We start from the raw sequence: 21420 nt of genomic DNA, 5'->3' as shown, positions 1-21420 counted from the left end.
TTAATAAATATTAAATAAAATAAAATAAAACTTGTAGCAACAATATGTTAGTATGGTAGCATCTCATTTTTGTGATTTATTGTTTTGTTTTTACATAAAATCATTGCACATAAAAAACAGAGACAATATCATCTTGATAGATCTTTAATATTGACGTAAAGTAAGGTCATATCAAAGTTTGAAATCATTGTAAAATTAAGGACTGAGACTTGAGCTGGATTTCACAGACAGGGTCACATTTAACAAAATATCAACCAGGCACGAGTGCAATGTTGCTTTTATAAAATGACAGCACACAATACAAACGCATTACAAATACAAACTTTTTTTTGGCACAAATCCTTACAAATTTGGCAATTCTTATGCAGTATGAATTATAATATAATTAAATAAATATTTAATATGGTTGGGTGGTTTCCTGGAGAAGGTTTAGATTAATCCAGGACTAGGCCTTAGTTATATTAGGACATTTTTACAAACATATCTTACGGGAAAAAAAAAAACATTACTGGTGTGCATTTTAAAACAAAACAAAGGCAGTGAAATATATTAAGAAATGTCAGTGCAAGATGTTTTAAAATTATATAAGCTCAAACATTCATTTATTTTAAATATTTAATCAATATAAAAAATTTCATTTTTCATTTAAAAAAATTCATAATTTTACTGTGTTGGACTTTGACTATTAGATCATATAGTTCACAATATTATTATGAGCATTGTAGGATTATTATATCACAAATCAATCTAGAATGAACAGTGGCTAATCTTGGACAACATTTGTCGATAAATAATTGAAGCACAAGTTAAAATCCTTGAATATGGACATGTGCGTCGTGAATAATTATAAAAAAGAAAAAGTTTCATAATAAATTTTAATTGCGCTTATTGTGTAAATGTAGTTTGTTCGCAGTAGCTTTGTTTGATTTAAATGGATAGAGATAAAGCTTGACAAAGCATGGACAGAGATAAAACTTGAGCTGGTTTATGGTCTGACACACTTGAACGACCCATTACTTTCTGTAAAAAAAAGTTGATGGTGATGAATGCTCACAGCTTCAGAGTGGATATTTGACGAGCTCCATTCAGTCCAGTGTGCAGACATTTCTCATTGTGAATGTATGTGTGCATTTAAAAAACCCACACTGTAAAAAAAATCCGTAGAAATTGTAGCTGGGTTGCCGGTAACTTACCGTAGATTTAAATTTATGTTATTTACTGGCAACATTTTGTTCAAAGTTAAATGAACATAAAACATAAAAGTCTTTGTCTTTACAGAGTAAAAATAAAAAAACAGCATAAAGCAAAGCATTCTGGGAAACAAAATCTGAAGCAAAAAACTGAAAAAGGTTGATGATGATTTCTGGTTCCGAGAATGCTTTGCATGAGGCTGTTATTGTATGGTTTTATTCTGTTAAGATAAAGACTTGTTAATATCTATTTTTTTAACTTTGAACAAACTTTTGCCAGTAAATAACATAAATTTAAATCTACGGTAAATTACTGGCAACCCAGCTGCAATAACATTGTAATTTCTACGGATTTTTTTTACAGTGCAGTTTTGAAGAGCTGAACTATATATCTCGTTGTGATGACACGCAGGCATTTTTGTTTATTATAAGCTCATATGAGTGTGTGACGTGCTATTCTTTTATGTTGCTGAATGATATACGCTTCAGTGTGGAGAGTTACGAGCTACCTGATATCTGCTTTAGTCCAGTTTGCAGAAATTTCTCATTGTGAATGTTAATCTGCATGTAAACCCATCGTTTTAAAGAGCTGAAGCATAACTTCTTATTGCCATGACACGCATGTCCTCACTATGGCACGCCCCTTATGGCATTGTTTCTGCATCTCATTCACACTAAGGGCTTTCCGGGTATGTTACGGCAATGTTAGGTCTTCTTTCTGGGAACGATCGCAGATCTGTTTGCATTCACACTGAAGCTTCTCTGCCAATTTTACCGCTATTTTCTGGGACCAAAGTGCTGTGTGAATGAGGTTTTATTATGAAAACAAAAACTATGGAAGGCAATGTGTACTGTCAACTGTGTGCTTACCATCAGCTAAATCTCTTCATTTGAGTTCAACAGAATAAAGAAACTCATACAGGTTTAGAATAACACAAGGCCAAGGGTGAGTAAATGATGATAGGAGTTTTATTTTGGGGTCAACTATCCTTTTAACAGTCTAAAACAGTGTTCTTCACTCCCAATCCTGGAGAGCCGGTGTCCTGCAGAGTTTAGCTCCAACCTTAATTAAACACACCTACCTGTGATCGTCTAGGGATCATGAAGACATTGATTAGCTTGCTCAGGTGTGTTTGATTAAGGTTGGAGCTAAACTCTGCAGGACACCGGCTCTCCAGGGCTGGGAGTGAGGAACACTGGTCTAAAAGCATATAATTCACGTCACGGCATGCTGATGAACAGCAGATGGCGCTACAAACCACAGAAACAAAGCTCTCATAACTATAACAGCTGCAAGACGACGAGATCTTTATGAGAAAAATAATGAGATGAAAGAGTCAAAATCTTTAAAATACACAGTGGAATAAAATGTAAGATCTTTTGTATCTTGTTTGGATAATTTCTTATAACAGATCTGTCTTTGCCTTTTTTGTGGAATGGCCTATGATATCTATATCAAATGAAGACAGAAAAAATGCACTATATGGACACATTCAGAAATATGGCATAGATATTTGGGTATCAGACACTTTACATTTACAACTTTACATGTAACTTACAATTTCTGGACGTGACAAAGTAAAGACATTTTTATTCATGTAGCACTTATGTTTCCCAAAGCTTAACAAAAAAGTGCCTTAATTTCCATATGGTCTTCATCAATCAGTTTTATTTAAAATAACATTTTAAAATGTTTGTAAAAGTGCCATGTGTTCCTTTATAATTATTATAAAAGCATCCTCTTTATAAAATATTTTAGAGAAATAGTACTTCATGTATTTTAATGTAAACTACCCATTTACTTATTGCAGCAATGTTTGTGTACTGTGTATTGATGAAAAACTATTTAACTAAATTATTCTATATATCACATTAAAATGATAAATTTTTAAAATGTTAAGTCATTAATTTGTAATTTACATGAATTATGATGTTTATATTTATTTATTTTCTTTATATTTATGTATTAATCTTACTTTGGTAATTGCTTTTTCCATTTTATTTTTTAATTCTTGCTAATGTAAAATATAGGAATATTGTAAATACACATCTGTGTAGCTGTCTTCTGAAAATTATAGACAAAATACACACCATACCAAAATGCTATCATATGGAAAACACGTTTATTAAAAGAAATATGACCATGTCACATCAGTGTCATACTATTGGTTAAAGACAGTTTATCCTGTATTGCCATTTTTATGTGGGCTGATGGCTGTACAATGTCACTAATAGAGCCAGATAAAAAGATTAATCATCAAAAAAGCCATTTAATGCTATTTTCCCAATTAAATAGCTTGCTTTGACTTGGTTAGCAGCAGTGAGTGGAGAGAACTCAGCACTTTTTTTTGCTAGAGTAATCACAAATGAAATCTGAAGAGGGTTTGTGCTTTGTAAGGACAAATCTATCTTATTACATTTTTTTTTTAAAGAGAACAATAACAAACGGTGGTTACTACTAGAGGTTACTACTAAACAAACATTTATCTTTCTCTTTTTATTTTCAAAAGAAAAAGAGAAACATTTGCATGAAAAGATAAATGTTTGCAGTTCTAAAAAGTGTTTCGGGCCAATTATAACAATGAATTCATCCATAATGTCTAAAGTATACAATTTGTGTAATACATAATACTGTTTCCTCTGGGAATAGATATGAAGCTTATTAAAAATCCTACCAAGTAGGAAATGGAAAAGGTCAATCTTTTCTGAAATTGTTCATCCTTAATAGTCAACGACATCAATTTGCTTCTCAGTCATTCTGCTTTTAACAGATCACATCAGTGGTTTAATAACCCGACCACATCAGAATGTATTGAATGAAGCTCTTTGTTCCCAGGTCGCGCTCTTTAATATTTTGGCACAGACTGACGGGTCCTTGGTTCATCATCAGCTAAAGGCAAACTGCAGTGTACCTGAAATAGTTTTTCCCTGCCTCAGGAAAGCCTTTCGCTCAATAGGAGCTACACCAGCTCCAGCTGGCCGGTCTAATTTACTGGCACTGGTGAGACTCATCCTCTGAACCGTGACTATTTGGATGACTATACTTCCCCAGTACTTCTTTATTTTGCTGCCTCTTTAGACGAACAGGGCTCTAGGGAAGAAGCCATTCACAGTTAGAGTTGGGTTTAGTAGTGGCTCATTTAGTAAATGTCACTCATGTGATAGTTTTCCCACAGTACACTAATATATTTTGTAGAAATCACTTTTCAGGAAGTTAAAAGATCATGAGATTTTCAACTCAAATGAAAATGACTCAAGGTTTAATCACAAGGTTATGATAGTGTGTAAAAATAATTGTATGCACTATAGGCAACTTGTAAACAGTGCCTATACGACTTAAATATACAGTACACCTTCCTTTATACATTAATTCTAAATGCTTTCTTTTGCATCAACAACCATTTAAATAAAGACATTTTTATAGGCAACTGAATATCTCTATTTCCATAAACAATTGAAGAGTTTGGTTCCAAAACGCGATAAACGCCATTTTTGAAAAAAAATGAGTTACTGCCAAAATCAGTATTATATCAGGTCAGTAGTTAAAAGTAAATTCTTAATTTTACGCAAAATCCAATATCCGCCGTGTTATTCTGTCATCTTTTCCCCCTTTTTTCCCAATATGCGATAAGCGCCACTCCCCCTTTTTTACAGAACGCAATAAATCCTACAGCGCACCATTCACGCAATGTAAACAAACATGGCGGCGCGCTGAGTACACGGAGTCCTAGTTTTCCTCATCTACTTTGTACTTCGTGATCAACAAACAAAACAAAATAATACTTTAATTGCATTCCCTGTGGTGGTTTTCTGTGACGGGAAAGAAACGTAAGCCATCAACATCTAATAATTTACGCGAGAGGCACTCGGGTGCTTGTTCTCCCGACAGCATCAAGCTTCTCATGCTAACACATTGACCCCAGAGGATCTTATGAAAAACTTTCCATAATTTTACTCAAAGTCAACGAAAATCGAGCAGGACCAAAACATTTTACAGATGATCGCTGTGAAAAACATTAAGCGAGGACGTCAAGTATAACCGCAGAAATGACAGTGTTCTTAATATGACAAAGTACAACCCAGTCTCACGGCAAGTCGTGTTATAGTAACGAAATTTTTGATTAATTTATTCGTGTTTGAAGACACGAATTTCCGCTGTTTTTCGTGTCTCTGGAGACGAATGAACTCCAGGCGAGAATAGTTTTAAAAGTGGACGAAAAACATGTAGAAACCAATGCAAAAAATAACATCCTAACGCAAACCCCGGATCTAACCCTAACCCCAAGCGACAATGATTTAAAAATAGGAAACAACGATGAGAAAACAAAATATAAAATGACACGATAAAGAAAGTCGTGCCACAGACACGAACAGCCATTGATAGAAATTCGTGCTGGGAAGGACGAAAAAGACATTCGTCTCCAGAGACACGAAAAACAGCGGAAATTCGTGTCTTCAAACACAAATAAATTAATCAAAATTTTTCGTTACTATAACACGACTTCCCGTGAGACTGTGTTGCAAAGTAAGTATTTTGATTAATGACATTAATGTTTATATTTTTAATTAGTGTGTACAACTAGTCAATTAAATGAATATAACATGGCAAAGATGAATGCACATTTATATAGGCTATTGATTCAATAGATTTATAGCATTTTGAATAAAAACTTGTCATGAATTTATTGCATTTTGTGGAAAAAATAATCCGTTTTTATAATAAATCTTTGAAAATCGACTTATGGATTTGAATTTTTTATGTTTTTATACCCTAAAGATGCTATGTGAAAGTTTGTAACAGAAAAAAGTTGTTTTCATTTTGTCACTTTCTTGGTATAGAAAACACGTTTTTACCAAAATTTGTCAAAATGGATTTATTGCGTTTTGGAACCAAACTCTTCAATTATAGATCTGCATTAAGAAAGTTAAAACAATCAGTGACAGTGTGAGATGGGGAATATTTGTTGCATATTAGCTATAATTTATACACTTTTACTTCACTTTCACTTTATAATTTAAGATAATTTAAGGCTTATAGATAATGAGATTTAAAATAATTCTAATCTAAAAAGCATTTATATTGTTATTTGGTCGGAAAATGAGTCTGTAAAATAGCCTCCGAGGGTTTTGGCAGAAGAAATGCTCTCGTGAAGAGTGAATTAAACATATGGTCTCCTGGAGAAGAAGCCATCAGCTGAAAGTTTGTGATTGGCTGAGGTTTCAGTGGGGTTTGTTTAATAAGCCTTCAAATCTCCGCCGTATTCTGCCAAACTGTGAAAATGTTGGAGTGAGATTACAACTTATCTTACAACTCTGTTAGCAGTGCATCAGGAATTTTAATAAGCAGCCTCAGCGTTGGATTGTCAAAACAAGAGAAACTTCAGTCACGGCACACTGCCATGTGTTAAAGGGACTTTATTATGAATTCAGTGTTATCTCTATTTAGAAAATCAAATATAGTCTTACAGACAATTGTTTTTACAATACAGTTAACATTACTAAAATGCATACTATGAATAAGGATCTGGTTGCAACCATACAGACATTTATTTTTACAGATAGCATTAGTAATATATGTCTTATGAAAAAAAATGATGCACATTCTTATTTAATACCACTTTGAATATAATAGTCCAATATATGAAGTTTGGTTCCAAAACGCAATAAATCCATTTTGACAAATTTCGGTAAAAACGTGTTTTCTATATCAAGAAAGTGACAAGATGAAAACGACTATTTTTAGTTACAAACTTTCACATAGCATCTTTAGGTTATAAAAACATAAAAAATTCAAATCCATAACTTAATTTTCAAAGATTTATTATAAAAACGAATTATTTTTTCCACAAAATGCAATAAGTTTTTTATTTCAAAATGCTATAAATCTATTAAATCAATGTATAAATGTGCATTCATCTTTACCATTTTATATTTATTTAGTTGACTAGTGGTATACAATGATTAAAAAATAAACATTAATAGCATTAACCAAAACACTTACTTTGTTATATTAAGAACCCATTGCTGCAGTTATACTTGACGTCGTCTCTTTACATTTTCACAGCGATCAGCTGTAAAATGTTTTGGTCCCGCTCGATTTTCGTTGACTTTGAGTAAAATAATGTAAAGTTTTCATAAGATCTTCTGGGGTCAATGTTTTAGCATGAGAAGCTTGATGCTGTTGGGAGAACAAGCAACCGAGTGCCTCTCGCGTAAATTATTAGATGTTGATGGCTTACGTTTCTTTCCCGTCACAGAAAACCATCACAGGTTTAGCAATTCAATTAAAGTATTATTTTGTTTTGTTTGTTGATCACGAAGTACAAAGTAGATGAGGAAAACTAGGACTCCGTGTACTACTACTTAGCGCGCTGCCATGTTTGTTTACATTGCGTGACTGGTGGGCTGTAATTGCAGGAATGGATTTATTGCGTTCTGTAAAAAAGGAGGAGTGGTGTTTATCGCATTTTGGGGAAAAAAGGGAGAAAAGATGACAGAATAACACAGCGGATATTGGATTTTGCGTAAAATTAAGAATTTACTTTTAACTACTGACCTGATATAATACTGATTTTGGCAGTAACTCATTTTTTTCAAAAATGGCGTTTATCGCGTTTTGGAACCAAACTCTTCATATATTCTAAATATTATCAAAAGATTAATTCAATTCAATTCAATTTTATTTATATAGCGCTTTTCACAATTTGAAATTGTTTCAAAGCAGCTTAACATTAATAGAAGCAGTGAAAAGCACAGAAAATCAACAGATAGCATACCATAATACAGATAGCATAAGCAGCAGAATTTGCTGTTGCTATGAATCAACATTATAAGCGAGCGTATTAGTAATGTAACGTATAGAAGAAGGTGCTAAGTTAAGCCCAAGAAGGCTGCCTCCCCAGGTTGAAAAACCCGCTAGGAGAAAAAAAAACATACTTTTAGCCGAGGAAAAAAAAGTCCTAGGAGGAAAAAACCCTTGGGATATACACACACGTGCACACACGCACACACACACACACACACGTGAACACACACACACACGCACGCACACGCACACACACACACACACACACACACACACACACACACACACACACACACACACACACACACACACACACACACACACACACACACACACACACACACACACACACACATATATATAAATATTAATCGTGATCCAAATTAAAAGTTAGTTTTTGCATAATATGTATGTGTGTGTGCACTGTGTGTAATTATTTTGTATAAATTCACATACATACATTCATATATATATATATACAGAACTGTGCAAAAGTCTTAAGCTACCATGCTACCATTAGATTTGTTGGTTTTGCAATGTTATAGTGATCATATATAATTATTTCTCAGTCTCTTTAAAGGTATTGCGGAGGATTTTCTATTTCCGGGTGGATCATCAAGACTATTGGTCCTGCTAGTTGTCAATCAAGAGTGTTGCGCAATTGCATTTTTTTAAAAAGTGGAGAAGACGGTTCTTTTCTAAAATTCGAGAAAATCCTCCGCTATACCTTTAATAAAATACATCCAGAAAATGTGTATGTAGTATTAAAAACTGTATAAAAATTTAAACTGATGTGTCAAGTTTTTAGGGTAAACTCCCCTTCCACTTGAGCAAAAGCAAACAACTGCAGGATCTCTTAAACTTAAATCAAATTAAATCCTAATTTTTAATTTTAAAGAAATTATTATTTTTACTTCATTCTGCTCAAAAACGCTCAATATGAATTCAGTGCCAAAGCGAGTTCACACTAAACAACAAAAGAAGACATTTAGTACTGAAAATTTTATTTTTTATTTCCTGTACATATTTCCATCCTGTATTTTCTGTTTGTATCTTAATGAAATAGATTGAAAAAAAATATGGATGGACATTAAAACTTCTAAAACAACAAGTCTGGTGGTGGTGGCCTAAGACTTTTGCACAGTACTGTATATTGTATACTTTTTCTTTATATTTTATAAGCTTTTGTTTTTCCTTGTATATGCTGACTGTACTGTACTGATAAATATTTGTTGTAAAGCTGCTTTGCAATAATGAAAAATTGTAAAAAGCATTATACTGTACAAAAAAAAAAACAATTGACTGTGTGTTGCAACAATTTCTCCTGTCAGTGTCAACTTTCACCTTTAAACTTATCCAGTATATTATTTTACCATTATTGATTACAGTGTTGATAAAAGATGATTTGGATAATATACAGTAATCATCAGCTTTGTGGAGTGTTGACCTACCTCTCAACGTACCAAAAACAAAAAAACAACAATGAGAAAAAAGTTTCACTTCCCCCTGTCCGTATATGTGGCTGTGATGTGGAGATGTGATGTACAGATAACCTCACCCTTATAAACTTAACTGGACTATGAACACTGAAACTAGAAAGTTATTCAGTGTGTGCAAATCTATCCTCATATAATGCTTTGAATATAAGTGTATGAGGTTGCAGGTTGTATAACAAGTATGGACATGAATATTCATCTCACCCCCCTTGTTGTTCTTATATCTGCTTCTTTTGATTAACCAGTATAGGACAACTCAGCACCTGTCCTGAGAAGTCAGGATCTCTTTTCCCAAGCCTCTCTGGTACTGTGACTTACAGAGGCACAAGGGTGCTGTTCTGTCAGGGCAGGTTTGGGAGAGATAGATCCTGACTTTCAAAGTGAAACCGATACTAGGTGCAGGCTGGAGAGGACTATAGCTGTGGCATTTTGATGTCACAGCTGCCACAGTTGCACTTCTTGGATTTCTTATTTGAGTAACTCTCATAAATATTGCCAGACACTTCAACGTACCGGCAGCTGTTTTTCTACATCAGCCACGTTCTTCTTCAAATGTTTTTTAAAGTTTGTACACAGACGCACCTTTCATGCGCCGACAAGACAAGACAAAAAGGCAAGATAAAACTAAAAAATATATTATGCAAAAATATTATAGCATTAAAACACTGAGAAATACTCAATATATGTAAATACTAAGTTAAGAAGTTGAGAAAAATGCTTCAAGAGGAGATGTTTGCAGAAATAGGATGAAAAAAATTATATATAATTTTATTAATTAATAATAATATATTTTGCATACAGATAGTTAAACTATGAATTATGCAAAATATTACAACTTAAAATTTGGCTTAATAGTAATATACATTTTTAAGTATGAGGTTGCATAGACTTAAAATAAGTAGAATTGCTTGTGAACTTTGTGATTTTTATGTAAATGTGGATATATGGTTTCATGATTTTATTGGATGTGATTATACAACTGCCTGTTTTGTCGAAAAGTGAAGATCTACTGTACAATTCATAATACAATATCATCTAGAGTACAAACAGTGCTATTTGTGCTAAACATATATGTGTTCAGTCTAATATTATGCATAGATTTGTGCTTAGATATTTCTTTGCTGCAAATGTAATAATACAGTTAGATTAGATCTGGGCACAGTAGACAGTACGTTTCAGAGAAAATTAAAACAAAGAAAACAATGAGGGTGGGGTGTATTGAAGGGTGGAGTCTTCTTGTGTATATGTAGGACAAAAAATTAGGGACAACAGGAAAAAAGTACCTTCACCATAAGCCTTACCTTCACTTAGTATATAATTCAATATTTAATCTTTATATCTTTAATATTATTTTTTTATTTCTAGTGTTATAAGCAGTATATATAAAAGTTGATAAAACAAAAAAATCAGCTTTGTGGGATTAATTTATGATGATGTGATAATGTTTTGTTGTCATATGAGCTTTAATACTTCAAAGCATGTCAAGTTCAGGAAAAATGGCATCCTTTTATGTTGACCACCCTCCTTACAGTGCCCACCCTAACATAGATCTGTCACCAGCTTGTGTCCAAATATTTTACAATGTTGTGTATCAAACCTGAATCATCCTAACTTGAAGCGATTACTTATTTATGACCCTATAAATTATTCTCTGATATGAGCTGCAGTCATGTAAAGCTAATTTGGAGATCATGCTGTTTGGGCTGGCGGTGTGTGGCTGCTTCGATTCGTGACACACACACACACACACACACACACACACACACACACACACATACTGTACAGAGATAGCTTTCCTCCATTCCTAATGGATAAAAGCACAAGGGAATGTTTTACTATTAATTTAGGTCACAATAGAGATGACTGCACACCTCACAGTGTGTGATCACATTTAGCCTGTGTTCAAGATGAAGAGTTTGGTTCCAAAACGCCATTAACACCATAAAAAAATGTTACCACCAAAATCAGGTCAGTATTAAAAAGTAAATTCTTAATTTTATGCAAAATTGTTATTGTTATTCTGTCATCTTTTCCCTCTTTTTTTCCAAACCGCGACAAACTGCAGTCCTCCTTTTCTGCAGAATGCAATAAATCCGCTCAACAAATCACAGCGCACCATTCCATGCATTGTAAACAATAATGATGCAGCTTTAAATAAACAGAATCCTAGTTTTCCTCATCTACTTTGTACTTCGTGATCAACAAACAAACAAAAACAAAATAATACTGTGATGGCATTGATAAACCTGTGGTGGTTTTCTGTGACGGGGAAGAAACGTAAACCATCAACAAATAATAATTTACGTGAGAGGCACTCGGGAGACGAAAAATGCCGGCTGTTGCTTGTTCTCACACGACAGCATGAAGCTTCTGTCATGCTAACACATTGACCCCAGGGGATCTTATGAAAAACTTTCCATTATTTTACTCGACGAAAATAGACAGGACCAAAACATTTTACAGCTGATCGCTGTCAAAAAAGTTCAGCGATGACATCCCAAGTATAACAGCAGCAATGACAGTGTTCTTAATATGAAAAAGTAAGTGTTTTAATTAATGTCATTATTGTTATTTTTTAATCAGTGTATACCACTAGTCAACTAAATGAATATAACATGGCAAAGATGAATGCACATTTATATATTGATTGAATAGATTTATAGCATTTTGAAAAAAAAATACTTTTTTATTGCATTTTGCGAAAAAAAAAACAGTTTTTATAATAAATCTTTGAAAATCAAATTATGGATTTGAATTTTTAATGTTATTATAATCTAAAGATCATATGTGGAAGTTTGTAACAGAAAATAGTGTTTTTTTTATCTTGTCACTTTCTTTATATAGAAAACATGTTACCCAGTTTAGTCAAAATGGATTTATTGTGTTTTGGAACCAAACTCTTCAGATGTTCCCATGCTTATTAGTTGCCTGAAATAGAAGCAATACTTTGAAATATACTTTATTTTATTTTAGGGTTTAATTTTATTTTTGTTTGCATTAAACAACCCACAACAATTAAGAAGCAAGAGGAAACAATGTGGTTTACTTTATATGAACTTTATTTGATAATAAAATACAAGCAATTAAAAAACTGTCAAATATTCTTAATGATTGTAATTCACATTCATGGTTAGAAAAAATGCCCGCAGTTTAAGGTTTAATAGACATGCCACTTCCGAATTGTTTGCAGTTACTTTCCCCACAAAGTTGTTCTTTTAAAAGACATTTAAATATTTTATAGTTTATTAGTTCAGGGTAAAATGATTGATTGAAAATCCATTAATGCACTGTTTGATTCAATCTCATAAATAACTTGTTTTATTCAAACAACACAAATATAAAAAGAATACAATTGTAAATTATTTGTCCACCAATGTGCGTGTGTGTGTTGATAACAGCTAATGTATAATCTTACATGGACTCCCGGTCTTAAACTTGTAAAAAGTGTAAGAAAGTGTGAAATATCAGCTTGTTTGTTTACTGTGTTGTTACACAGTATGAGTTACAAGTGAATAAAAGCTCCAATAAAATCTTTAACATCCTGTAAGGCTTTTAAAATCTCTCTAAAGTCTCATGGCTGTCCTCTTCAACTACAAACAGACAGACAGACTGAAACTTATTTAGCTATCTAAATGGGAACATTCCATAACATTTTTTATTGTTGATTTATACAGATAAGTGTAGTGCTCTCCTGTCCTAAACATGCCTGTATTTACTTTATAATATATTATATAGAATAATGTTTTTTGGCTTTTGTGCATACATCGGAATTTTGGAAGCCCACAGATTAAAGGCTTTAGTTTGAAATCTTTTATCCCAAGGCTGTAAAATACATTTAGTGATATTTTGTCCCTTTTCCAATGCAGTTACATTAATTCTTCCGGCAACAATGATTCCTGAAAAATTACGTTTCATTTTATTTCAAACTACAGTATCATCTACATTTTTAGTAGAGGGTAAAGCGATCATCTCCAAGATAACATTTTATTACCATTTCATAAGGTATTTGTAATATATCGCCATCAGTTGTGGATGTCTGCACTGATGTATTTTAGCCAACACAATTTTGTTTGTTTCAGTTCCAAAATATTTACCATCTGGTTAGACATCGTAATGACATTTTCAAATACTTTTTTGATGGACGATCCACAAACAGGACCAATCACAATGTTTAAGCACCTTTTGTATGTCATAAATTAAGTGTGGATGGACGAATTGAATATAAAGTTGTTTATTGTGTTTTGAATTACCTTACTCATTGCGAGAAATATTTCAGCACCACAGTGCCAGCATCAACTTAACGTGTATCAGCTGGCCTATCTGGGCCGAATTTAGACGATTGTAAAAATATAATTTTGAGTTAGGGTCTTGTTTTAAAGTAAAAACATCCTAAAGCCTATAAACAAGATTCATTTATTTGTAGAATAATATGACATGTTTTCAGAGAATATCTTTAACAGGTACATATAATTTTACTCCAATGGCAAATGTTTTTCTTTTATTTAAAGCAAGTCAACAAAATGAAATCAAGTTCATTTTTGATGCAAAAAATATTTTCTGAAAACAAAGTAATAAGGTAATCTTATAAAGGATGAGATAACAATACTGGTCAAGAAAGTGCATCTTTAAACTGCAAGTCATTGAAATAAGGTCTGACTCAAATGCATTTGGGATCACGACCTGTATAATCACTAAAACAGTGAAAAAAAACATCACACACACACACACAAAGTATTTCTCTAATCCGTGACTGTCATCATATAAACGGCAGAGTTGAAAGAAACACAATCATTTAGAACCCCCCAGACTTTCCAGCTAAATATTTGTATTCTTGTAGATATTTTGGAATTGGTTATGACCTCATTATGTCATATGAATGATGCATGTCTCACAACGGCTCTTCTATTATCAAGAGAGAACGGTAAAGATCTCATGCGGAGTGGTTTTGCGCCAGTCATTTTCTCCCAGCAGTGTTAAGAGTATAACTCAGCACGCTCACTTCCTTGCTATGAGTAACTAGGCCAAACAGTACAAACATGGTTGCAGATGTAGAACTGACTCTTTAGGAACACACGTTGGGATTAACAGTAACGCATTTGGATGTCATGCAGAAAGCATGTAAATGTTCAATCTTATACATTATATAATACATTTTTCAAAATCAAAGAGAGGTCTAATATGTGACATATGTTGCTGAGCAATGTCAAAATTAAAATTTATCTGCAGTACATTTTGAATTGAATTAAATGATCTTTCCTATGACTTTAAATTTCAACTGGGAGTATAGGACTATTTGCACAGCGTGAGCAGAAAACCACATCTACAGAATGCTAAGACTGGAAAACTCTAGTACTAGTAAAACCAAATGGGTATAAAAGCTCATTGTGCCTTTCTTCTTAAATACTATGTTTCCTTATGGGTTTAAAGAAAAAGACAGAAATATTTTAAGTACCCCTTTTCATCAAAAATGAAACAACACTTTTTTAAACTTTCCCTTGCAATGGGTCGAAATCCACTAATAGTGGTAAACTTCCAAGTCTCATTTTTGAGTTTCGAGGATACCAGAGAATGACAGACTAGTGCCAGATGTTAAATGAATAGTTAATCCGCTCACCCTCATGCCATCCCAGATGTATACAGCATGACTTCCTAGTTTAAACGGAAACTAATAATTTGACAAATGCCGTCATCATGTTGCCATCATGTTATCTTCTTTAATGGGGCTTAGCATGGCAAAGCTCCAGAAAGCACATCCATTCATCACTATAGTGACTCCAGTGGATTAGGAATGAATCATTTCTTTTGATGAAAGTCATATATGGAATGGCATGAATTTACCAAATTAATTTGGCCCAGTTGCCTTTATGGGAAATATTTTGTGAAAACAATTTGTTCTTAAATATTTTCTCTCTAAATACTCTCTACCCTTATTGCAACATATTGGACATCTGAGATTGATCAATTTTATTTATCAGCCTGACAGTCAACAAAAAGCAGAGAAATCAGCTGAAGAACAATAAAATGCACAGATACAATATACATGTGTGTTTGAAAGAAGGCATGCAGGAAGTGTCATGTTTTTGGCACAGGCATCTTTTGACGTTTCCAAATTCTTTTTTGATGGATGACCCACAAACGGGACCCGTGACTTTTGAACGCAATATCTGAGCACCCTTGCATGTCATAAATTAATCATGGTTGGATGTATTAAATAGCGTATCCCTCTCCTCAGATTGCAACCAGATGTCACTGCATTTCAATTAAATTCAAAGTCAGAACTACGTGTTTCATAAAAGCTGATTTTTCCAAGCAGGTGCAGGATGATCAGTTTGTTGAACAGTGAAGTGGAGGGATGTGATCTGCGTGGATCACAGGTGTCCGTTTTGACTCAAGATCAGCGCACACAAACATGCACATATTCGCACATGCACACAGTTGTTGGGTTTCACAGATATGCATTCAGTGGGAACAGGAAGTTGCACGCCATCAAACTGATGTCATCATTGAAGGATTGACATTTGAAGACAAAATAATTGTACCACAAAACTATAATGTGCACTAACAAAGAAAAAGATTTCGACTTAATTAAGATACTATATTAACTGAATGCTAAAAGTGCAAAAATCATCAAGCCAATCAGAAGGGGCGGTAGGCGGAGCTCTCTCTGCATGCACGGATATAAACAGGTATAAATATAAATAAAAAAATTATATGTTAATATAAACAATTAAACATTGATATAAATACATTATTCAGTGACTGATCCATGATCTTTGTGGACATAACAGCAATAATTTCATTATGCTTATTTCACTGTATAAACTTTTTCCTTGTGCACGGATCTAGCCGAGGATCAGCAGCATTGGATCTGTGTTAATACGGTAAGTCAGGTTAAATGCAGGGTCCTTTCTGCACCCCTCTGGCCGCCGGCTCCTGACAGCCACACTTCATGAGTCCAGTGTGACAAAGAGAACGGCAGCAAGGTCACATCTGCCCTGTGGCTGAATGCCAGACTGCAGACAGGTAGGGCGCACGTTGAAAAATGGAAGGAGGCACACTAATTTTATTGTCAAGTGATATAACAATGAGGTAAATGTTTGGCTTTCAAGTATGGAAAATGAGCATAATTAACTTCGCTCCAGAAGGTTCAGACTGGACGGAAGATTTTTTTTCCATGATGAAACATAAAATAGCATGAACCATCTCCGCAGCTCTTATGATTTAAAGATCAAATGGCTCATTTACCTGCAATCTCAGTTTTTAGCAGGAATTGTTCAAATGTGTTGTGCTTTGACACATAATGCTGATTAATAAACATGCCTCTAAATTTAAATCCAAAAAATTAATAGGAAAATGTTAAATTTAACATTAACTAAAATTACTGTAGAAGTATTGATCATTGTTAGTTCATGTTAAAGGGATAGCTCACAAAAAAATCTGTCATCATTACTGTTTTGTTTCAAACTTGTATACATTTCTTTGTTCTGCTGAACAAAAATGAAAATATTCAGAAGATTTTTTGTTACTGGGTTGCCATTTTTTTCTATATTAGAAAAAAACTGTGAAAGTCAATGGTGCCCCAGATCTGTTTGGTTATTCAAATTACTTAAAATACCATCATTTGTTTTCAGTAAAGGAAATAAATGTATACATGTCTGGAAAAACTTGAGAGCGAGTAATTATGACAGAATTAATATTTTTTTCTGTAAACTATCCCTTTAATTAATTTACCTAAAGGGGACATTTCAGAAGACTTTTTTAAGATGTCCCCAGAGTATGTATGTGAAGTTTTAGCTCAAAATATCATATCGATAATTTATTATAACATGTTAAAATTGCAAATGAGCTGATCTCTGCATTAAATGGCCGTGCCGTGGTTGGATAGTGCAGACCAAGGGGCGGTACTATCCCCTTCTGACATCACAAGGGGAGCCAAATTTCAATTACCTATTTTGTCACATGCTTGCAGAGAATGGTTTACCCAAACTAAGTTACTGGGTTGATCTTTTTCACATTTTCTAAGTTGATAAAAACACTGGGGACCCAATTATAGTACTTAAACATGGAAAAAGCTACTCAGTCTCACGAGGTTTGATGATATAGTCACGTAATTGTTTGTTCTTTTTCGTGATATTATCACGAATTTCCACGTTTTTTCATGATCGTATAACAAATTCCTGTTTTCGTGTGATTATCACGTATTGGTTAACTGCTTTTCCTATTTTTAAACCATTGACGCTTCGGTTTAGGGTTAGATTTGGTGCTTGCATTAGAATGTCACTTTATACATTGGTTTATAAAAAAAATTTCTGATTTATTTTTTTATGTGTCGCCTGCCGTTAGGGTTAGAGTTGGGTTTGGTTAGGGATGTCATTTTATGTAAATCTAACCCTAAACAGAAGCAACAATGGTAAGAAAATAGGACCAAACAGTTGAGTAACCAATACTTGATAATCACACAAAAACAGGAATTCGTTATACGATCACGAAAAAACGCGGAAATTCATGATAATATAACGAAAAAAGAAATAAAAAATTATGTGACTATATAACGACATTTCGTGAGACTGGGCTGGAAAAGTCAAATTTTCATGGTATGTCCCCTTTAACGTTAACAAACAAAACTTTATTCTATTCCAGTAGTAGAGAGAGTTTGATAATATAATCAACATTTAAGAATTATGATATCAAGACTAATCAGCTAAACATAAAGTAACATTATGTTATTTTTTATTATGTTACAATTATATTACAGTGAATAATTGTAGTCATTACCATCAATATAAAACAGCACTGAAAGTAAACCGTAACCTTGCAGAGCTGCAGGAAAGTCGGTGTGTTTGTCACATTTTCAGAACATTGGAGAATGTTTCAGACCAATGGCAACGTCCCCTGATTTCCCCATGCAGAGGCGAGAACTGAGTGCCTCAAGAGGCAGGCCTGTGCACAGATGCTTGAGCTATAGCGTCACTGTTAACCATGCATGAGTGAATGCAAGGTTAGAAGGTGGTGCTTTGGCTTCACAAGAGCTGGGAGAGAGAGAGAGAGAGAGAGAGAGAGAGAGAGAGAGAGAGAGAGAGAGAGAGAGAGAGAGAGAGAGAGAGAGAGAGAGAGAGAGAGAGAGAGAGAGAGAGAGAGAGAGAGAGAGAGAGAGAGAGAGAGAGAGAGAGATGCACAAGGGCGGACAGTGATGGCACAATAAAAGAAAGATTCAGCAGGGAGACAGACTGACACTGTTTTTACCTCTTATTACAATGCCATCATTTATAAATGATTTTACATGCCAATTTTTTTTAAACACACATTGAAAAGAATCTTGTAGCAGAAAGAACTGAACTGAGTGTGTGTTTGAAGAATTGGGACAATGCAGTCTAAAAGTTGAGAAAATGTTTTAATAAATGATGGATGTATCATATATATCAATATAAATTGAGCAAAAACAAACATCCTTCTATAGCAGTGTTGTTTAACAGCAACATTGTAGTTTACAGAAAAGCAATTTTACAGAACATACATTATAGTGAAACAAACAGCAAAAACAAGAAATATTTAAGTACATAAGTGTTATTAACTTTATAAATAATTATTTTCTGCAGTATAGTGTTTTATTTAAAGCGGTGTTAGGCAAATATGTGTCTTAATGGTAACACAATGAAGGCTAAAATAATCATATCCATACATGCCAAGTGCCAAAAAATGCCAGATAGCTCCTAAACTTTACTTACAGGTCACTGTCAAGCAACATTGCGACTTCGCACATTAACATGGAATGATTGGATTCATGTTTGTGTTGGGACATCTTTCATAGTTTATTTGTTGGCTTACCATTTAATTTTTTTACTGATTTGTAAACACATTACACTTTAAAGAAGTGATCAGACTGACCATCTTGAAAATACAATATTAAAGCACCTACAGGAGATGATCTGTGTTTGAATAATGTTAGCATCTTTTTCATGCTATAACTAGGTGACACAAAGATGTTGTACTGCAGTTGGCCAATAGAGGGAGATCTAATAGCATAATTCTCACTGGAAGTGCTGGGTCTATAATTTAAAGGGGACATATCATGAAAATCTGACTATGTGCTATAATTGGGTACTCAGTGCTTGTATCAACATAGAAAATGTGAATAAGATCAACCCAGTAACTTAGTTTGGGTAAACCATTCTCTACAAGCATGCATGTGAAGAAATAGCTCATTGAAATTCAGCTCCCCTTGTGATGTCAGAAGGGGATAGTACCGCCCCTTAATCTGCACTATCCAACCACAGCACTGCCATTTAGTGCAAAGATCAGCTCATTTGCATTTTAAAGGACACACCTGCACATTTTTGTCACACCTACAAAGTGTCAATAAATGATCTGTATGATATTTTGAGCTAAAACTTCACATATGTACTCTGGGAACACACAAGATTATTTTACATTTAAAAAAGTATTGTGAAAAGTCCCCTTTAAAATCACGTAGAATATCCAGATGTATACATTTATTCTCATTTCATTCGTTTGACTCTCAATTCATTTTATTTATTCATGAAGTTAACATCATTGCATTGTGTAACATTGGTATCTGCTTCATAGCCGTTTTAAAATTATAGGCCTACCTCTTATATTCAGTAAAGATAATGGAAACATTAACATCGTATCTCTTTTATTAATTCTGAGCTCAGTCTGGATTTTCTATTGAAGGGTCTGCGTGTGAAATTAACATAGCAGAGCAGGAATGATATGCATTTTTCAATGCAATAGCCTTGAGCCCTGAGCTCACTTATCTATTCATTACAGCATCAAAGAGACCTCTCCTTTCTCTCCTTCAACCAGCAAAGGTAAATATTTGACTGTCTCGCCTCCTTGAAAAGAAAAATTGAATAATTTCTCCACTCATGCCTTTGATTTTATTTTAATGACAGAACCTCACCGTAATAGTTTCCATTCACTGTAATTGTGTCATTTCTGAAATTAAAGCTAGCAGGAGTCATATGTCTTGACTGGATTTTGATGAGGAAATTAATAAGACTTAGGGAACTTATTTGGTTGTCACTGGTTTATCTGATAGCTTAGATATAACTTTAGATTACAACTTACATTAGCAAACCTGAATTATTTGTATCCACTGTAGAAAATCCAGATATATTGTCACAGGCAATACATTTTCTCGGGCATACTGTGCATGCACACTATAATATGGACAGTAAAGCCAACCAGTGAAAAGCTTGAGAAGAAGATTAAAATCTTGATCTGTAGTTGGATTAAATCTAACCATTTTAAATCTTCTTTCCAAACAATATTGGATGTTATTGTCAATATGGTTATATAATACACAATGTAGGACAATTTGATAGTCATGGTGGATTTAGACTTGTAGTTTGAACTCTCTGGAGGAAAGCCTGTGACCTGTACAGACTTAAGCAAGGTAAGCCTGGGTTACTTTCATTACTAAACCACCACCTTCCCCTGACAAACCCCCCCGCCTTCCGGCGATTATAGCTCAGCTCACATCGGATGGATGTACAACATGAATGCCAGGATTACACTGAAAAGAGGGTGAGAAAATAAGACAAAAAGAAAGAAACAGGTGCTCTGCAGTGGAAAATCTCACACAGCTGAATGATCTGTGTTAAACTAAAAGTATTGAATGGAAGAAATAAAGATACCTGTTTCATACTCAAAGCCACAGTAAACTTAAGGGTGAAGACCGGTTTAGGTAACTTTAGAGGAAAAGGTGCCAAAAGTTTCAAGCTTTCATTTTCACACTTTAAAATCTTATGAAAGGTTTTTTTGTCTCTGTTCTAAACCCATAATGGGAAATTGGGGGCCTATCGTATTGAATTTGTTTTATTCTTCAATTTTTCTGCCTTAATGTCTGTTGAAGCCTTGAAAGACATATGGTAAAAAGTTCAATTCGGCATTGAAGTTATGCCAAATT

The sequence above is a fragment of the Misgurnus anguillicaudatus genome, chromosome 17 (assembly GCF_027580225.2).
Source record: "Misgurnus anguillicaudatus chromosome 17, ASM2758022v2, whole genome shotgun sequence".
NCBI classification, from domain to species: Eukaryota; Metazoa; Chordata; class Actinopteri; order Cypriniformes; family Cobitidae; genus Misgurnus; species Misgurnus anguillicaudatus.
Note: the sequence above shows the minus strand (reverse complement) of the source record.